Here is a 12,244-nt window from a genome sequence, read left to right on the forward strand (position 1 = left end):
TTTAGCACCACTTCCACAACCATTTTTCACTGGACCAAGTAGCTCTTCACGCTACCATTTATAAAATGCCGTGGCTCTTGGCATACGCGCTGATTACAGCGGCGGCAGCACTATCGGGCCGGTCATCGTAAAGGGGGAAGCCGCTGTGATTATATCTAAAGATTTTTCATTCTTGGATAATTTCCAAAACGTAGCGCCTATGTAGTTTTTGAGGCGTTGCACCTGGTATTTTAGCCAGATTGTTCCCGATTCAAGACTATCTATTATTAAAACAATGTAGCCGATATTTTGACACATGGCGTGATCATTAAAATCTAATTTAATCTCGTATTTTTTTTATTAATAATTGAGTTACGCTTATCGGCGTAATCAATTTTCAATAAAGGAATAGGTCGACTCGATAACGTTCCCAATCTAGCCACTTAATTTTAATTACTCCGTCTTCAGCTAAACGAACAACATTTTAGCACCTTTCTTTTACTAAATAAATTAACACTCTAATACGTATTAATACCATTGCTAATTACGGATTCGATAGAGCACCGCAGTGGCATTTTTGATAATAATATATAGTAGGTGTCGTGGAAACAACGAAGAAAATTTTATTGCGACTTTGGTAAAGATGGCGCCTCACAACACTAGGGAGCTTTTCAGGTTTCTATTTAATAACGGCGCACGACGCTCGCGCGGTGTCACGTGTTAATTGGAACGTGCAACCAAGCGTGCGTCGCGCGCCGTTATTAAATAAAAAAGTGAGAGAGACCCCTAGTGTTAAAATTGACCGATTTCAAAATTACGTTTTTGCGCGTGACAGTACCTTTGTATTGTGAGGTATAGCAGGCTTACTTACCTGCTTTTATACCCTAGCATGGCGGCGTATTTTCACGCGCAAAATGAATTTTAAGAGCTCCCAATTTTGATACAAATAATTCTGTTAACACGTTAATCGAAGAAAATATATTTTTATTATACATTTTTAGTTGTGTACTGAACAAGTCATTTAAACTATAAGCTTTAATAAAAGTATGGAGACGGTATAATTAAATATAAAAATACTTTATTTGATTTAAAATTAGAAAATGTTGCATAATTGTAAATTCTTAAATCGCAATATCTCTAGTCATTTCAACTCGTTTATTTAAAAAAAATTAGTTTATCTCTTTATATTAAATTTGGAGTTACCTTTGAACTCAAATTAAATTTCGGATCAAAGGTTAAATTTGGAAATTGTGTTGATAATAGACTGAATTAAGCAGTATAACTATAAGAAATCTTCGATCGATTAACTTAAATAATATAATTAATCTGATTTTGATTTCCGTTTATTGACTAAAGAATAAATTTAATTTTAACTGCGACTCTACCGAAAGAGTAAAATTAGCGTTATTTTTACCACTATTTAAAAACTGTAACGTTAACCGTTGAAATCATTTAGAACAGTGAACTTCCAACATACAACGTATAATTCTCCTTATTTTGTTTTTAATAGTTTATCGGGCAAAAATGAACCCGCTAATAGATGTCACTAGGAATGCCTCCTTTAAATAACGTCCTCCCCTTTAAGACGTCAATCACCTCCGACTTCTTTAATTTTATCACGTGTGAATAAATTTAATTTCAATCGGCGGGAAAAGACGAAAAGGGGTCGAAAGCGGCTATTTCCCCGCGTTCTTTGAGGCCAATTTGCTTCTCCTATAGCCGACTCTATAATTAAATATCGAGGGTTCGCGTGACGTAACGTAAAACCACGCCCATATTTATCCCTCGCCTTAAATTGCTTCAAGCAGCCGAGATGTTTTTTCGCCGGCATATGGCTTGCCTTTAATTATAGCCTGTTGGAGGGCACACATCTCTCGGCTGAAAAAGGTTTTCCGGCCAAAAATAATAATAAACAAGCGACGTCGTTGGACCTTCTTATCAAGATTTTCCCCAATCTAACTCTAATTATCCTATCACAAAACGTCTTCGTTTACCCGCTGTTTTCGTCGAGATTTGTCCGAGATTGCCCCAAAGGAAAATGCCTCGAAATATTTAACGCGACATTTGCATGTTTTCGTTACCGCGCCTAGGACTCAAAACCATACAAAATATGTACGGCCATTCTGATTTGCTCTGGAAATATAATTACGATTTGCATGTAGGATGTTAATTTATTTTAATATGATAGACACTTATTTAAGAATTTGACATATTTTAGGGGTTGCTCGCTGATTAATTTCAAATACTTTATCAACGGTTGAACGCGTTTTATTGATAATCTTTAGCATATCCAGTACACTTGTTATCTGCTACATTGTTAAGCATTATGTTAGCATCTATGCCATGAAATGTCTTCATCTTATGTAACGCGGTTTGTCGACAATTTGGTATCAGGAAATGGTATCTTTATGTGTAGACATTTATTGAAAGTAGCTAACATCGTAGCGATTTTATATGAAAATTGATTGTCTTGTTGTGAAGTGCGTGTGCCAAAATATATGTTTGTGACTTTGCATTGTGTTTTGTATTTTATACTTTTATTTAAACCACTGTGCACTTTTTTTAAAATGCATAGAGCGTTAATAATGAACTAACAGACCATTATTTTCTAATGATTTCCTCAGCTGGAAAATTATAAATGCTTTCATAAATATTTAGTATTTTAATTTATACGCTAAAATAAAAATATACACAACTTGACAAAAATATTAATTTTTATTGTTTTGGTTTAAAATATTAAGTATATACCTAAGTGAATTGACTCTCGGTATGGAATTATATTATTTTAAAGGTTTTGAACTTAACAAAATAAATGCAATATTTTATATTTTAAAAGAATTTTCATTTAGCTTTACAATGGTAAAAAGTGCTAACGTTTGTTTTTAATACAAAATGTCTTTTGAAAAACCAACATAACGCAAAAATCATGATAACGTCATACTGGTATTAATGTCTATCAGTTAGTAGAAATAATTACTGATAGTGACGTAGAATTCAGGTTATATCCAAAAAGATAAGCTTGAACACTGTCCAACTTGAAGACAAATTATCACGGACCATCCGCGGACACTATGACGACGAAACAAAGAGTATGTATTTGGCCTATAATGACTTGGTTTGATGTCCAGTTTGTCCACCAAAATATGTGGTCATTCAAAGGCCAGTACAATTTACCAGCGCCCGTGCAGCCTCGGGGCCCCGATTCGGAACAAAATAAAATAGTCACGGCTTTATGGGGCCCGAAATTAATAATTTATTTGGAGGGGGGACGCTCTCGGCGGCCCTGGTCATTCAAGAAATTACTCTTGGTAAAATTTACTACGTGGGATATTAAGTGAAATGTAATTACAGACTTAGCCTCTATATTGTAACACTTGTGAAAAACGCGTCAAGATTTTAAAGTTTATTCGTAGAAGAAATATCGTTATTTCATCCACCCAATAATTCAGTGAAAGCCCAATGAAAAGGTTTAAAAGTTGCGTATCCACGTAGCTAAGCTTTGGTAACCTTCGATCGAAATCGGGCAGGCCGCAAATCTTTCAAGATGGCCGCCACCCACGCTTCCGCCCTTTCAATCGTGAGTGACGCCACACGTGACTCATTACCCCGAGCGCCCTCTATGTAAAACTGGCTGATAGCACGCGAAAGGAGAGATATACAATGAACCCAGAGAAAAGCGGGAGATGTAGAGATGATTGCTACTCGATTATCGCAAACGCGGTACGCGTAAATCCCTATTTCCAGATACGTTGGACGTCGTACGGTTACTAAGCTTGACTGCAATACGAACGAACACGTTACGACTTTGCAATTACCGACGCCGGCTTTTAGAAGTGGAGATCACGCCGTTACTTGTCAGAAATGTGATTGAGCAGTCGTGACTTTTCCGTGACGACTGCACGCCGAGATTCTCTCACTCGGAATCTCTGGAAATCCTCCCACTCCGGTCTCTTTCTAATTGACGGCCACCATCCAAAAACCAGGATGATCACTTTCCTAACTGTTTCTTGACACGTCTTTATTATTTCTTTGCGATTTTTTCCGACGGCAAGAATATGAAATATTCATTTCTTTTTCTATTAAAAAGAGAGAACTTGATGGACTGGTTCACGATTTTTCAGTCTCGAAATCAAAGGTCTTTGGATTCGAGGTATGATGGACGTCTTGCTTTGATATTTTTTGTAACGCGGCTACGGGTGAAACGGGTTAGAATAAAGCAACAACCTTTTTTTGGGAAATTTTCAAACGATAATACTGCTCGAAGCTGTTTGGAAAATAATCACATTATAATAAAGTACGGCTTCATTCAAATCGGTGAAATCGTGCGCCCACGAACGAGTTCTATCAATCGAAATACATTTCGATTTTCACTATTTTATTCGTCTAGTTTAAATTATTTTGTAACTTCATGTACCTAATATCTTATCTTATTAATATTATTACAATTCATATTTTCTAGCTTGAAGACTTGGAAATAGTTTGATTTCTTCAAAAAACCGATAGAGATATGAATATGGATAATATACTTTTCCATTGGAAACACCAGGAAATCTATTCTGTAAAAATCAAAAATGACCAATAGAATCTCGATTTGTCGAAAATGGCAATGCGCATGTGGAGAAGGGGTGGATATGGGAATATCAAACTATCGATTGTATAAGTTCAATTTTAAGTAGTGGCATTACGCTATATCCGGTATTTGAGTCAAACCATAAACTAAATGCTTAAGCGGATGACAAATATCTGTTTATTTTTGGTTCCCAAGGCTTAAATTGGCACCATCGACCGCATGTCGAAGCATTTCATTAAAATCACTTACGTCGACATTACAGACGGCCACGATTTTGAATTTAACCAATACTATCGATAGTTTGATATTTTGAAAGCAGCCTCTTCTCCACACGAGCTTTGCCATTTTTGATTTTTAGAGAATATTTATATATTTTTTATATACTTGAAGTTTTACCAGATGTCGGAAACAATCTGAAACGTACAAATTTTAACCGCGGAAAAATATAAATTGTGAACGAGTTTTTCCTAAATTAATGTTTTCGTAACAATTTTTACATAAAACATTACTTAAATTAGAGTTAGAAGTTGTTTATGGTAATTACGGTCATTCAAAGATGTCCTTTGCAGTATAGTTTAATTCATTGTAGTCAGTTCAGAATTTGGTATTTCGAATGATTTTGATCTGACCAGGCGGGAAGATAAGACTTGATAACTTCGGTTCATTTCAAATAGACAAGTTGAATGGACTAACAAGGAGACATCCCGAGGTGTTTTTCCCCGATTTGTTTCAAACTCGGGGGTTAAGTAGACCTTCACGTACCTTGAAAGCTCTAAAAGGGAAAAGTTTCAATAGCCATTCGTTTTGTCATGGCAACCAAAACTCAAGTTTAAACTTTCTCTACGTAAAATAGCAAGTAATTTAAAAAAAATAGAAAAATAAAATTTTGGCAAAACCATTGGTTAAAATCCATAAAATTGGGTAATTGATTTTACCAATTTTTAAGGATTTGGGCAAAGGACCCTTGTAATCCGTGATTTTCCCATGCTATTTTACGTAGACAAAGTTTAAACTTGAGTTGTGAAAAACCTAGTGTTGTAAGTCGGAAAATTTTCCGCAGAAAATTTCCCGCTCGGAAAATTTTCCGGAAAATTACCGAGGCCTTTTTTCCGGAAAATTTTCCGTATTTTTCCGGAAAATATTAAAAACGTTTTCATTCCATGATTTGTCTAATATATTGTTTGCAAATTTAAATAAAGCGGCATTTTCACCTCATTTTTTCGAATCTAAAAGTAAAACTAAACCTATAGACTAGTTTAAACTGGTTGAAATGTAACACTATTAATGTTTTGTAGTATGTTTACTGATATTAGTCATTTTAAATCGATAAAAAGTTTAAAACATTAAAAACCCTTGAAAAGTAATTTATGTTTAATTTTGTTATTTTTCCGATTTGCGGAAACTTTTCCGGAAACTTTTCTGGAAATTTTTCCGCATTTTATTTTTCCGGAAAATTAACAACCCTAGAAAAACCTTTTTGGTTGCCATGGCAAAACGAATGGCCATTGAAACTTGAAGGTCTACTCAACCACCGAGCTTGATCAAAATCGGGGAGAATTAAACAGCTCGGGATGTCTCCTTGTAAGTCACGTGTTTTTGTTCGATCTGTTCATGTTGTACGTAGTCGCGCGCTTTCATTTCTGTTCAAATAGTTTGGTGACGTTCTTTATAAAAAAAGAGAACAAACCAAAATGCATTTCGCGGCTTGTTTGCATCCACGCGACCTTCGACAATCTTTTTTCCCAGAATCGTAGCTTTAAATCGCCGCTTCTATTTCGGATCTTGTTTCCATCTTATTTGGATTTTTTTATCGCATCTCTTTTATCTGTTAATTCCATTTCTTCGGCCCCTTTGGTAATTGCTCACTCCGGCTCGAAAAGGATTTGAAAAAAAATATATAGAGAGAATTTATTGGGTTGAGAATTTGGCCGCCTCCGCGCGCTATCTCGCTGCAGCTAATTACACGAATCATTCACCAATTTGCTTTTTTCCCCCGTTTCCCTCTCTCGAAGCTCTTTTTTTGGGGGTGAATTCGCCCCACAGCACCCCTTCCTAATAAGACCCCTTCTTGCTTCTTTCTGATGTCTCCTTCTCCTTCGATATCTCTTTTTTTTTCGGTTGCCCAAAAAAAAACTTCCCAGTCGAACACAAGTCGACGGCGGAGACAACGAATTGATGATGATATCAGTGACGCTTTCTTGGTTAGCAAAACACCGTTACTCTCCTATAATCGAGTTCATGTTCCGTTGAGAATTCGGGACAACTTAAAAGAGTTCGATTTCGAATTTCCTTTTGCGGAATTCGCTCTCAACAAAATACAAGTTATTGGAGTAGTTTGCGTGTTCACATCCTACTGTCTATTGTCAAAGTTTAATATCCCTTTTCAGAAATTGTAATCTATAGATTATTTGGATTTTATTCAACAAAATACGTGCTCACATCCTGTAATGTTTCTACTCTACGCAGTAACTGGGCTTACTTAAAATAACGACAAAGCATTTAATAAAACTTGACTATGTTTATTAGTTAACGCCGGTTAACTTTACGGTTACATCGATAAGGAAATCGTTGTATTTACATTTAATGTTAATTTTTACTTGTTATCTTATCACCGAAATTGTAAATTAAGTATAGTTTATTTTTTATAATAATCTTTTTACGATAACACTACACATCCTACTGTCTATCGTCAACAAAATACGTGTTCACATCCTATTTTCTATTGTCAACAAATTACGTATTCACATCCTACTGCCTATCGTCAACAAATTACGTATTCACATCCTACTGTCTATCGTCAAAAAATACGTGCTCACATCCTACTGTCTATCGTCAACAAAATACGTACTCACATTCTAATGTCTATCGTCAACAAAATAAGTGTTCACATCTTACTGTCTATCGTCAAAAAATACGTGTTCACATCTTACTGTCTATCGTCAATTAAATACGTGCTCACATCCTACTGTCTATCGTCAACAAAATACGTACTCACATTCTAATGTTTATCGTCAACAAAATAAGTGTTCACATCTTACAGTCTATCGTCAACCAAATACGTGTTCACATTCAACTGTCTATCGTCAAAATCTAATATCCCATTTCAGGAATTGTAATCTATAAATTATTTGGATTTACCTTTATTCAATCCCCTGTATATTTGTAATTTCTCATTGAATATATTTGAAATTACACACGCAAAATCATCATAATTTCATTTTTACACACAATTCCTAAAGGATTTGTGTTTACTGGGCCCATGTACAGTGTAGCCGAGGCCGCCGATGACGCCGATACCATTGCCGCCGTATTCGACATAACTCTCCGCGAATTAGGCTTAGAAGGGCCAAGGATATCTGAATGGAAATTGAATATCATGCCCTCGGTAGCCCGCTATGCATTTTGGAGATCGGGGGCCCACAATTTGGTCATTTGCACATTTTAGTGTTGCATGGCGATATTCGACTTTAAATCTACATACTTTTTTAAATTAAGATTGTCTTCGTTGAAAATTATATTCTTAGGTAGTACTGATCATTTCTGAACTACGTTTTCGGTTGCATTACGAAATTTGAATTTTAAGTGAAATTGTAGCCAATTCGCGGGACCCCACAACCCGCGTACGCACTATTGTCATATTTGAATTCCGTATCAATTAATACAGGCGCCATCTAACTAGTTCGTGTTTCGCTACCTTTTTTGAAAAACCAGGTAACTCGAAAAATTCTCTTGGTCTAAAAAATAGTTTAAATTACCGTGTTCGTGTTTCGCTACCTTATTTCCATTTCTTTATTTCCAAAACCAGGTAACTCGAAAAATTCATTTTCCATAAAAATTCCTATTGAGTTTATTAAGTTGATGTACAAGATGATTGTAAATTTGTTCAAATTGAAATTTAATATTTATAAAATTGTTATTATATCGGGAGGATTGTGTGTACTTAAATGTCCGTGACATCTGGTTTCTATTGACTGTAGACAAATTTTAAATAAAAGAGCAATAAAGAGGTTAAGCAGAGTGCTCTAGAAGTTTGAACGACAACGTCGAGAGTCACGTGACCGTTGAATACGGTTTTCTTTTCGCGTTTATACTTCGGAGTCAGAGCCTTTTATAACTTGAAGACGACGCCATTTTGCTGTCGAGCAGCCTTAACTAATTTTAAAGATTTTAATTTCACGAACGTCTAGATACTCCCGACGTTGTCGTTCCAACTTCTAGAGCGTCATGCTTAACCTCTCTACTGTGTTCGACCATTTAGTGAACAGTCACATCCCTTTAGAAACATTTTTTCAAGTAATGTAGGGTCGTAGGTTCGCATAGACTTGAGTGTTATTGACTTTATAGCCACAAATATCACGAAAAATCGAATTTGGGCCCTTTTAGGATCTAGTAGCTCTAGATAAAAAAAATAACGCTCTTAAATCAGCTAGGCTAATACCCAAGGCACCACATTAGGCCTAAGTCATCATGCGACTTTTGAAGCCCTTAATTCAGGTGGCCGGGTTACAATGCGTAGGAGGGTGGTAGCAAGAACTTCATGCCGCGCGGGCCAACAGCTCTCTGCACTTAACTATTACCGTTAACCTCTACAAATATTTATGTAAAGGGGAAATCCCCTTTAACCAGTAAGTTGAGAACTTGCAAACTCAAGTCAGAAGGAGTTGTTCCGAGTTTTCACCAGTACCTCAAGCTGGGATCGAACCCGGCTCCTCTTGCTGCGAGGCAAAAGCGCTAACCACTCCGCCACCCCACTTCTATATAATTACGTTCAAAATGTAATTAAAATCTGTTAACTTTTGCTTCGATGACGACAAACATTTCGCCATTTGAGTCGCTGATAAAGATGCTTAGCTTTAATTAATTAGCTTACTATGCATTTCAGAATTTTCCCTTTTACGCAACACTTGTTGGGAAACCAGAATGCATTTAAAGAAATCTACAATATTTTATTTTTTTCACGGTAAATGTTTTCTGTATGATAAAGAACCCGTGAAATTAAGGATACAAATATTTATATTTTTGTTCTTAATTTCACCGGATTTTCTTCTCGGATTCTCTTATCTTTATCCTACAGAATATATTTTCCTGATTTTTCGACACAATTTTGAGAAAACAACTAAACGTGTGGTAAAAATTTTAATTTAAAAATAAATAACGTTTTGTGTTGCGATTTATAATTGAGCTTGGATTTCACAGCGTGTTCTCAGCTAAAAATACTTAATGTCATATTACCTTTAAAAATACCTTATTTCATATTACCTTTAAAAATACCTTATTTCATACTACCTTTAAAAATACCTTATTTCATATTACCTTTAAAAATACCTTATTTCATATTACCTTTAAAAATACCTTATTTCATATTACCTTTAAAAATACCTTATTTCATATTACCTTTAAAAATACCTTATTTCATATTACCTTTAAAAGTACCTTATTTCATAGGAACTTTAAAAATACTTAATATCATAGCAACTTTAAAAATACTTAATATCATAGGAACTTTAAAAATACTTAATATCATAGCAACTTTAAAAATACTTAATATCATAGCAATTTAAAAAATACTTAATATCATAGCAACTTTAAAAACACTTAATATCATAGCAACTTTAAAAATACTTAATATCAAAGCAACTTTAAAAATACTTAATATCATAGCAACTTTAAAAATACTTAATATCATAGCAACTTTTAAAATACTTAATATCATAGCAACTTTAAAAATACTTAATATCATAGCAACTTTAAAAATACTTAATATCATAGGAACTTTAAAAATACTTAATATCATAGCAACTTTTAAAATACTTAATATCATAGCAACTTTAAAAATACTTAATATCATAGCAACTTTAAAAATACTTAATATCATAGCAACTTTAAAAATACTTAATATCATAGCAACTTTTAAAATACTTAATATCATAGCAACTTTAAAAATACTTAATATCATAGCAACTTTAAAAATACTTAATATCATAGCAATTTAAAAAATACTTAATATCATAGCAACTTTAAAAACACTTAATATCATAGCAACTTTAAAAATACTTAATATCATAGCAACTTTAAAAATACTTAATATCAAAGCAACTTTAAAAATACTTAATATCATAGCAACTTTAAAAATACTTAATATCATAGCAACTTTTAAAATACTTAATATCATAGCAACTTTAAAAATACTTAATATCATAGCAACTTTAAAAATACTTAATATCATAGGAACTTTAAAAATACTTAATATCATAGCAACTTTTAAAATACTTAATATCATAGCAACTTTAAAAATACTTAATATCATAGCAACTTTAAAAATACTTAAAAAACAGAAGCAACTTTAAAAAACAACTTTTAATATACTTAATAAAGTAAAAACGTCTTGAAAAACTTAAAATCTGCCTGCTTGAAAGTTTTTCAGTCCAGTTCTTTATTTTGAATGGGGATCGACATTAACTGGGAGCAGAAATTTTTTGATTGCCTGTGAAATGACTGTCCAATCGATAAGTAGCATAAAAAAGAGGAAAGATGATGATGAGAAGCGATGTTGTGGGTGGGAGGAGAGATCCAGGGACGGGGACAGATGATGCGGAAACAGATAGGGCTCTCAAAGCGAATATTAACGATTCTACACAGGGAGTGCTTAATTACCGTGTACCGATGATCCCCTGGGAAGGAGCAGCGAGAAAGGAAGCTTAACTGAGCAAAAAAATGCGCAAAAAATCAGCCTTGTTATTGTAATTTTTCGAGCGGGAAAAAATGTCCTGAGAGAAATTAACCTTTTTTATGGGTTTTGAATGGGAATTCTTTTGCCATTGTGCGCTCATGAATAGATCTAGTTTGGTTGTTTTTACAATCTTAATTTGTCATTGATTGCGTTGTTAATAGAGATAATTTAGTTCATTACACACTTTTTTTTAGTGGCGGAATTTATAACTATAGATATTTTTGAGATGATGAAAAAATTTAAAATGCTCTACGCTCAAGAGGAGCCTTTGGAAATTCTGAACATTTCCTTACGCGTTGAATTCTCAGGTTCTATTCCCACTGGTTAAAGGGGTTTTCCCTCGAGATTTTTGATTTCCCCTTTACATAAAAAAATTGTTGAAGTTAACGGTAATAGTTAGTGTAGAGAGCTGTTGGCTGGCGTAGCATGACGGGCTTGTAGCAACCTGAATTACAGGCAGGGTCATTCCACGTCAAGTCGACAACTCATGCAACCATGGGTTGGCCGAATCAAATGAAATTTAAACCACCTAAACTAGGGACAAAACCATGGGGAAATTGAAATTTTGGGTGAAATCGATGCAGCGGTTGCGTAACTAGAGCCTTTCGAAAATAAGTCACTTTTTCAAACTCTTGAAAAGTTCATTTTCGCACCCTCAAACATTTTAAATAATAAATTGAAGAATATTTCGATGATTACTATGAAACTCTCGATTTTAGGGTAACATATAGCGCTGATTTCGAAAACATTGATTATTATTTTCTAAATATTACCGTTTAATTATACCAAGTTAAAACTTCGATATTTTTTTCCAACGGGGGGTCATTTTCGACGGCCGATTTCGTGATGAGGGAAAACTTCGATTTTGAATTTTAGACATTCATAAAAATGCTCTTAAAATAAGCTTTAATTTGATGTACTACACTTTATGTCTAAACGATTTCTAATAGGCGAAATATTATATC

The sequence above is a fragment of the Leiobunum rupestre genome, chromosome 5, assembly GCF_980474605.1.
Source record: "Leiobunum rupestre chromosome 5, qqLeiRupe1.1.hap1, whole genome shotgun sequence".
Lineage (NCBI taxonomy): Eukaryota > Metazoa > Arthropoda > Arachnida > Opiliones > Sclerosomatidae > Leiobunum > Leiobunum rupestre.